Genomic DNA, 10,111 nt, shown 5'->3' on the forward strand with positions numbered 1-10,111 from the left:
AAAAAAATAATAAAATAGATAAACAATGGGTTTAATTTGATTATAAAAAGGAAAGAAGAAAACAAAATAACCAGTATTGAAAATGAAAGTGGTGAATTCACCACCCATGAAAAGGAAGTTAAAACAATTCTTAAAAGCTATTTTGCCCAATTAAACATACTTTGCATACAAATAAAGTCGGATCTAAACAATTTGAAAAGTATCAATTGCTTGTGGGTAGGTCAACCTAAATCAATCTATTTTTTCAGTGCAATATCAATCAAACTACCAATTATTTTATAGAGTTAGAAAAAATAATAACAAAAGGTGAAGGTTATCAAGAGAATCTATGAAAAAATGTGAAAGAAGATAGTCTAGCCATACCAGATCTCAAGCTGTATTTTAAAGTGATAATTAACAAAGCAATCTGGTATTGGTAAAAAATAGAGTGGTGGATCAGTGGAATAGATTAGATACACATTACATTATGATAAATGACCATAGTAATCAAAAAGAAGCATGCTATCTATCTCCAGAGAAAGAAATGATACTGTCTCAATATAGACTGAATCCTTCCCCACTAATCCTTTCCTTACCCAGCTGTTGGTCTTGGAGACTTTCTTGGTGATCCATGTCTCTAGCTTCCTGAAGCATCTGGGGAGAATTCAGGGTTTAGAAAATTTCATCAGACTGTTCTATCCAGAAATAGAAGTGACTGGGTGGCTAGATGGTGCAGTTAATAGAGCACTAGCCCTAGAGTCATTAGGACCTGAGGTTAAATCAGGCCTCAGACACTTAACACAAAAAACTAGCCATGTGACTTTGGGTTAAGTCACTTAACCCCAACTGCTCTCCAAAAAGAAAAAAAAAAGAAATAGAAGTGACAAAGCAATTCACAAACTTTTTTGATCCAAGGATCCTAGATCTCTTGTCCCCAAAACATAAAACTTTTAATCATTATGGAACATTTTGGTATATTTTAATATTAAATATTTGGCATTATTTTAGTTCAACATGAACCAACTGATTATTTCTAATACACACACATATACATATTCAAAACATTTTACTATTGCATTCAATTCTAGGTGCCAGCATTTAAGAAGGATATTGACAAGCCTGAGAGTATCTAAAGGAAGTAGAGAGTTTGAATACCTGAAACTGGAGGACATGGGGATGTTTAGTCTGGAGAAGAGAAGGCTCAGAAGGAATTTGTAGAAATATTTTTAAAACCTCTTTTTTAGTTTCCCTAGAAATACTAGAAAATAATATTTTTCCGTAAAACCCTTTCCACATTTCTAGGGAAAACCCACTGGAAAGTTAGGTGTTAGAGGATGAAAAAGCATTTCTTAAGGAAATGGATTAAGGATAATAACTGAACTCTTAACTCTTATCAAGTTGATAAGCATTTATTAAGTTCTTACTATGTGCAAGTCCCTGTGCTAAACTATAAAGATACAAAGAGAGGCCAAAGGCCAAAAATTAAAAAAAAAAACAGTCTCTACTCTCAAAAACAGGGGATCATGTAGCTAACTATGTACAAACAAGATATGTACATGATTAATTGGAAATATTCACAGAGGAAAAGCACTACAATTATGGAAGACTGGGAAAAGTTTCTTAGAGAAGGTGGGCTTTTAGCTTAGGTTTGAGGAAAGCCGAGGAAGCCAGGAGGCTGAGATGAGGAGAGACATGGCTCCAGGCATGGAGGACAGTGAGTGAAAATGTTCAGCCAAGAAGGGGAGTGTCATGTGATAGGTACAGCAAGAAGATCAAGGTCAATGGGTAACAAAGTACATGGAAGGAAATAAAGTATAAGAAGGCTGGAAAGATAGCAAGGTGCCAGGTTATGCAGATCTTTAAACACAAAAAAGAGGGTTTTATATTTGATCCTGAAAGTAATAGGGAGCCTAGGGGAACAATGTGGTAAGATTGGACTTTAGGATGATCAGCTTGACAGTGAAGTGTAGGGTGAACTGGAATAAGGGAGAGACTTGAGGCAAGGAGACAAACCTAAAGGTTGTTACAGCACTCCAGGGCCTAAACCAGGATGACAGGAGTGTCAAAAGTGAGAAGGAATATACATGAGACACATTTTGAAGATAAATTGACAGAACTTGTTCACAGATTCTATTCAGAGTTTGAGGAAGAAGGAAGAGTCAAAGGTTGAGAGCCTGTGAGAGTAAGAGGATACCATTAAGAAATGGTAAAAGGAAGGTAGGAAGAAGGGAAGGTCTACAAGGAAAGAGGGTGCAGTTATAAACATGTTAAATTTAAGATGTCAATGGGACATGCAGTTCAACATGGCCAACAAGCATATGGAGATATGAAACTAGAAGTCAGGATACAAGTAAGGGCTGCACAAATAGATCTGAAAATCATCTACATGGAGATGATCATTGTAGCCACAGCTACTGACAAGATCACCAACAAACAGTATATAAAGAGAAGAGGGACAAGGACAGAGCCATAGGGGCCATACATAGTTAATAGGCAGGATGAGATAAAGATGCTGCATAGGAGACTGAGAAGTAGCAGTCAGAGAAGTGGGGGAGGAGGGAACCAGGAAAACGCAGTGTCACAAAAGCCTAGAAAGAGAGTGTCCAGGAGAAGAAGGGGGTCGACAGTGTCAAAGGCTGCAGAAAAGTTAAGAAGGATGAAGATTGAGAAAAGGTCCTTAAACTTGGCAGTTGAGATCACTGATAATGTTGGAGACAGCAGTTTCAATTGAATGATAAGGTTAGAAGACAGAATGCAGAGAGTTAAGAAGAGAATGAGGGAAATGTAAGTGGAAGCACCAACTGTAGATAGCTTTCTCAAGGGGTTTAGACAGTAAAGGGAGGACAGATACTTGATGATACCTGGGGGTGGGGGTGGATGGATAAAGTGAGGATTTTTTGAGGATGGAGAAGACATCAGAATCTTGTATGAAGCAGGGAAGCAGGAAATAGATGGGGAGAATATGAAGGTTAATTAAAGAGTTTAGGTGATAGAGAAGGATCTGTTAGGGGGAGATGGGATAGGAGACAGGATCACTTTGGTATGTAGAGGGGTTTGCCTTGGCAAGAAGAAAGGCTACCTCTTCATGGGAAATAAGGATGAAGGAGTGGAAGAAGGCCTCTGAGGGGTATGGAATGAGGAGTAGAGGGTATTCTCAGTTAATGGCCTCATATAGGCAAAGATTCTTCACTGAGAGTGTGGAAACAGAAAGCCATAGGAGGTTGGGAAAAGCTGCTGTGCTAAGTCAAGATAGTGAGTTAAATAGAGATATAAAAAGATTGTCTTGCTCCCATGAAGGTAAGTTGAGATTATGTAAGATAAATTTGTAGTGGATTCAATACAGTTTTGTGACTGTCTCCACCTTCATTTAGTTGCATGTGAGTAGCTGTGAAAGGAGCAGATTGTAGAAGTATTCGAAGGCTTAAGCTTGGCAGGGAACCTCAAACACGAATAGGACAAAGGTTCTCAAGTGAAGAGAACAGAGTCAAGTTGAACTGGTTTACCAAGGGGTCAAGATGAGTAAAGGAATACAGTGTAGCCAGTACAAGAGGAACAGTCTGGGGAAGAGCTGAAAGATGGTGGAACTGGAGGCAGAAATAAGGATGAAGAACAAGTTTTGGCCTGGAAAGACTTGTATGAACTGACGCCAAGTGAAATGAGCAAAACCAAGAAAACACTGTACACAGTAACAGCAACATTGTATGATGATCAACTATGAATGACTTAGGTCTTCTCTGTGTCTGTCTCTGTCTCTCTCTGTCTCTGTCTCTCTGTCTCTCTCTGTCTCTGTCTCTCTGTCTGTCTGTCTCTGTCTCTGTCTCTCTCTGTCTCTTTGTCTCTGTCTCTCTGTCTCTGTCTCTCTCTCTGTCTCTCTCTCTCTGTCTGTCTGTCTCTCTGTCTCTCTGTCTCTGTCTCTCTCTCTCTGTCTCTGTCTCTCTGTCTCTGTCTCTCTCTGTCTCTCTGTCTCTGTCTGTCTCTGTCTGTCTGTCTCTCTGTCTCTCTCTCTCTCTCTCTCTGTCTGTCTGTCTCTCTCTCCCTCACTTGGATAGAGTTTAATGATATGTGGAATAAAATCTGCTATATTTGAACTAAAATTTCAGAATCCACTATTAATATTAATATCTTTCTTCAACAAATATCATATATCATAGTTAAATTCAATGATTTCAAGGCTGCTCTAAGAGGGATGTGTTTGGTTCTGCTTGACCCCAGAGCAAAGATCTAAAAGCAATTGCAAAGAAGCAAACTGAGTCTTGAGGTCAGTATAAATTCCTAACAATGAGAGTTGTCCAGGAGTGGAATGAACTCCCTTGGGGGCAGGGAGAAGGAAGGGGGGGGAACTATCGGGGGAGAAAAGGGGGGAAGCCGCCTTTTCTTCCAGATTTTCCAGCAGAGGAAGGAGGGCCACTGGTCAAGTTTAGCTGGAGTGAGGAGTCCCCTTAAGTATCAGCTGGACTCCCTGACACCAGAGGTCCCCAGCAATTCTCAAATTCTGTGATTTTGATTCTGTATTATGGTCTGAAAAATGACAAAATCCTATAGATTTTTTTTTTTTTTTTTTGCTTTGTGGGGGGAAGAAGGTAGGGCCCTTGGGGTAAAGTGACTTGCCTAAGGTCACATGCCTAGTTTTATGTTAAGTGTCTGAGGCCAAATTTAATCTCAGGTCCTCCTGACTCCAGGGCCAATACTCTATTCACTGCACCACCTAGCCTTCCCTGATCCTATAGATTATTAAGAACATGAGAAAGCTCTCCACCTTGTGTCTCCTTTGACCACCATTCTGACCAGTTCACCAGACCACTTGTGACCAGGAGCTGAAGACTTGCTTCTTTCCACAAAACATGACATGACAAGACATGAGCAAAAAACACCCAGAATGATTCAAAAGAGAAAAAAAATTATAAAATAAGAAAGTAGGCAGAAATTAAGGTCAGGAACTAGAGCTTTCAATGCAGAACTTAAGACAATCTGTGTTAATTTTAAAACAAAATCAGCACAATAAGCAAAATGCAATACCTGATAGAGAATTTCTCCAGAGGAGTAGAAACTCTATAATCCAACTTTGTATAACATAACTAAAATGTGTGGTTCAAAACAACCAAACTTCAGAGCAGCAAGTTCTGAAATTTCCTTCTTCTCATTGATAGAAACACTCAAGTGACCCTAAACAGCAAGGAGAGCTTGATGTTGGGGTTTTGCAGTTATCCAAGGGTGGGGCAAGAGCTCCTTCCTGAAATTTTTGCATAGATGCTCCAGGGCCCAACTTAACCTCATTCTACTAGGGTAGCATGTTTCTTTTGGTTTCATTTAAATCACCCTGAAATAACATCCAGAATATTGGGATCACAAACTTTACAGCTGGAAGACCTGTGAGATCTTCTAGTCCAACCCTGTCATTATGCTGAGAAGCAACTTGATCCCCTTCACTGAAGAGAAATGAGTTGCCCAAGGTCACACAGTTAATCATAATAAGATGGAAACAGAAACACACAACAGCAGGAAGGATTTAGGTGAGATAGAAGGATGTGTTGGGGACAATTTTTAGGAGTGGGAAAAAATAAGGAAGCTGCTTCTCTTCCCATATTAGCCTGGTTACAGATGGAGGTGAATATAGCCAGGACTGTGGGAAACAGCTTTTATGAACAGATCGTGCAGATGCAAAAGCCACCAGCCCACTCCTGGGAGTTGGCAGCCTCTCAGGCCACTTCTCTGCCCTCCAATTCTCTTCTCTCCATTATCCAAGAAAAGTTCAAAAATTGGCTGTTACCCAAGGACCATGGGAGAAATGCCCTATCTCCCTCTGGAGAAGTGCCAGCCTCAGTACATGATGACCAAGAAATGGGTGGGCTAGACAATTTCTCTGCTTCATTTCTTTTGTGAGGCATGTAGTGAAGGTAACTATGATTTTTTTCCCTTTTTTTTTTTTAGACAATCACAGTTAAATGACTTGCCCAGAGTCTCAGGGCTAGTAAATGTCTGAGTATTTGAACACATGTCCTACTGACTTCAAGGACAATTTTTACCATTTTCATGTTGAAAAGGAAAGTACAAGTGGTTAAATGACTTGCAGAGGATTAGAGAGAACCTTGGCAGAGGTAGGAAGAAGAATTACAATGTATTTCCACACAAAACAACTTTTAAATTTTGCTTGCTACTTTTCTTCAAATGTTGCAGTTCTCTAGTGCTCTATTAGACCTTAAAGCCTATAACCTGCCAATGAATTCCATTCTTTCTTTGTGGTGTGCTCTAGAGGGTCCCCTAAGATTCAAAGGAGAAACAAAAGCCCTCCATACCCTATGCCCCTTCATCCCCCACATCTCCCCCATCCCACCCCCTTCTGATACCAGAAGCAGGCTTCCAGGCAGATCCAGTACTGGCAGCTATACCCAGAATAGAACTTGTCTGTTGAAAGAAGCAAGTCTTCAGCTCCTGGTCACAAGTGATCTGGTGAACTGGTCAGAATGGTGGCCAAAGGAGCCACCAGGTAGAGGGCTTTCTCAGTGATCCTTTAGATTTCTCCCTACCTACTATACCTCATACCCCTAAAATCTCCAGAAAGGGCTGTGAAAATGTTCAGAGAAGTTTGCAATTAAATATTTGCAGCTTACAGGGTCCTGCCCTTTCTTATTCTCAGAAAAACATATTCTACATGCATGTATGCATGCATGCAGGTACGCATACACACACACATACACACACATCCTCCTTTCAAAACTAAATGCCAAACACCTAGCCTTCCACAGAAGCAGAAGCTGCTGTCAGGGAAGTCTCAGATAGCCATAGATACTTCAGTATAAACTAAGACCTTGATATTGTGGTTTTGCAGTTATCCAAGGATGGGTCCCAGGTTCTCTCTTTGGGAAAGTTTTGATTTCAAGCTTTCTCTGTAGAATAAAACACTCTGACCCATTGGAGGGATTCTAGGTATCCTATGCATGCAAAGGGAGAGATGTTTGATCCTTCTCAAAGTCCCTGACAAGACAGGCAGCCATCTTCCCAAACTCTACATGACTACCCTGATCTGGAGTTCTTTCTGAAAGCATTATCTATTCTTTCTGTCAACATTGACAGACAATAGCTCAGTGGAGTCCATTTGACTCCGGACAGCCCCAGATTCTCCACTTTCAACCTGATCCCACTCTACTTCCCCTACTCTCCTGGGAAGGCTCTATGTCTTCTACTTATTCCTAGGCACCCAGTCCCCCCCCCCCCATCCCCCAGTGCAGTTGCCATAGAATCTGCCAGAAGGAAGAGGTTCTTGGTGGAGAGGGAATTAGGAAAAAGGCCAGCTGTTCTCTCCCTGTCTCACCTGGATCAGCAGCCTTCTTTTTCCTCTCTCAGGGACTGCTGCTTAATACTCTGTTATAAAAAAAGGAAATCCTGTGACTGAGGAGAAAATGAAAGCTACTCTGTGCTATAAGTGATCCAGACTGAGGGAGGAGTCAGGACCTTCATGTAGTAAGTAGAGAACACAAACACATACACACTCCCCTCCTGCTGCTACTTCTCCATCGCCTGGTGTGCCAGGTAGTGGGAGAATGAGAGGGCAGAAATTCTTGCTCTAGCTGTAGGGAAGAAAAACCAGAGAGAGACAGGTGGCTGGGGTTGGTGTGAAAGGGAAAAGGAACAGTCCTTAGGTACAAAGTAGAATAAGTGGCTGGACTAGTAGAAATGGGAAGAGGGCAGGGAAATAAGGAGGTGAGGAAGAGGGAGCAATAGCCCTTACCCTGAGATTTTTTAACTGTTCCAAGTAATTATGAATAGAAGACTTATTATAGACCATCAATACTCAAACCCTCTTCCCAAGTTTTAGAGGATATAATATACTACAAAAAATTACAAAGCTGTGAAAGAATCTTGAATTCTAATCCTGACTTTGTTGATGACTTTTGTTGTCATTTAATTTTATTGGATCTGTTTCCTGATGTGTAAAAGACAGGGATAATTAGAGATACTTCTAAGAATTTTGGCATACAGAGCAAGTAACATGAATGGGCTCAAGGCAAGTCAAGAACGGCACATTTTCAAAATGGAATGAAAAAGAACATAAGTAATAAAAACAAATTCTGTTGAACAGGAAGGAAATAAAACAAGTTGCTAATTGGGCTTCTATGTTGTGGTATGAAATCAAGTGTAAAATTTTTGTGCCTTTAAAAGTTTGTACCCCAGGAGACCAGTGCCCCTGTATCACAGAGTATGTGAGGGAGGGATGTAAGGTTGAAGAAAACTAGAAAGGTGGGAGAGGGGCAGGTTATGATAAGTTTTTAATGCCAAACAGAGGGTTTTATAGGGGGAAAGGTGACATTATCAGAACTGCACTTTAGGAAAATCACTTTGGTGACTGAATTTTGAGGTTGAATTAGAGTGGGGAGACACTTGAGGCAGGCAGACACCCTCCCTGGCCCATGGGCCAATAGTTCATTTGACAAAGAGGTCTCAATCCCCCAAAGCTGAAGTGAACAAGCCCCAGCTTCTCTTGAGGCACCTCAGACACAGAATATCTGAGTTACCTTGGTACTCAAGTCATTCGCCCTCTGTAAACCTCATTTTCCTTATCTGTAAAACGAAAGCCTTGCATTATATGGCCTCTAAAGTCCCTCATCTCATTAAATCTATGACCTCTTCCCAACCAGTTCTCAATAAATCTAAACACTGTGTTTTCTTGAGAATTGTAACCTTGGGGAGCATTTGTACTATTAGTAATGTTGCCCCGCCCCCTAGAGGTTGAAAGGAAATAACAATTTAAAAGTCTTTATCAATTGCTTTAGGAGGTTAGGAAGAAAAAACAGAGAAAATGCCTGTCCACCCTGTCTTTGAGGCCTGGACAATACTGAAGGAAAGAATGGAATGTCTAACCCCTTCCACTCCAGTTTTCAAGTCTTTTACACATCCCATCTAGTCCTATTTCCTAACGTGCATTCTCCATTTCAGTCAAGTCTATCTCCTTACTTAACACTGGGAATTACCATGCTCATTCCCAAAACTACACCTTTGCTTATGTGGTGCCCTGCTCCTAAAATGCTTTTCCTTCTATTAAAAATATTTTCTTTTTTCAGAGCCCAAGTCTGCACTCTCCCATGAATCCTTCTCTGATTACTCTTGGTCATAGTCTTTACTGTTTGCTCTGACCTCCTACAGCACATAGTGTCTGTTTTACTTGCTGGGTTCTTAGGGTGTAGTAGGGTTACTTACTGATTTCCTGTGAGTCCTGACTCCTTTATTTCTAATGCTTTCTAATTCCTGAGGACTGGAGCCATAGAAATAGATACACAGTGAGTGGTTAATTTTTTTAAAATTTCTTTGAGAAATTGAATTGAGAGTCTTCACTACTTTTACTATGACCTTGGGAAAATTCCACTTTTCCTCTCCTTTTCCCCTTCTCATAGTTATTCAAATAGGTAACAGGGCAAATGCTCAGATCTTTAGTTCTCTGTTCTACTGCCTGTTATTGACTTCTATCTGAGGGGAAGGCTGGGAGAATGCTCCAGGTAACACATTATCACCTGAACCATCCCAAGGCAGAAGCTATAAGATTGGTTTTGTCCTATTGACTTCTCGATCCAACTAGGCAATGCCATAGCCTCTAACTTGTGGGTTCTCAAATATGTTGCTTGTCTTTTCCTTTAGCATCTAAAAACCCTTCAGCCTCCATCCCATTCCCAAAGGTCTTTACATACACTTGAACCAAAGAAAGTTTTGGAAGTAGGAAAGGCACTGCATTTAGAACCAGAGGACCTTGATTTACACCCTAATTCTACTACATGTTACCTATGTGAAAATGAGTGATTGCTTAATCTCTCTAGACCTTTAAATACCATGAAGAAGCTTTATTGACTAGGGAGGAAACAAGTTTCAAAATGTGTATCTATGTAGGACATAGGAATGCAGTGGAGTCTGCAATGGCTTTTTTCTCTGTGATAGTGTGAGGAGCTTCAAGGGCTGCCATAGGAGAAACAAAATCCACAGGAAATCAAAACACAATCTGATAGGATTAGCTCTGTAAATAGTTAGGCAAACGTGGAAGTAGGAAAGGCACTGCATTTAGAACCAGAGGACCTTGATTCGTCTTCTGCTTGAAAAAGTACTTTGTTTCATCTCTAGGGCGACCAATCGCATTCACGCATTCCCTTCA

Source organism: Petaurus breviceps, unplaced genomic scaffold (genome assembly GCF_028583685.1).
Source record: "Petaurus breviceps papuanus isolate PSGF00001 unplaced genomic scaffold, PetGlider_PUasm1.0 115, whole genome shotgun sequence".
NCBI classification, from domain to species: Eukaryota; Metazoa; Chordata; class Mammalia; order Diprotodontia; family Petauridae; genus Petaurus; species Petaurus breviceps.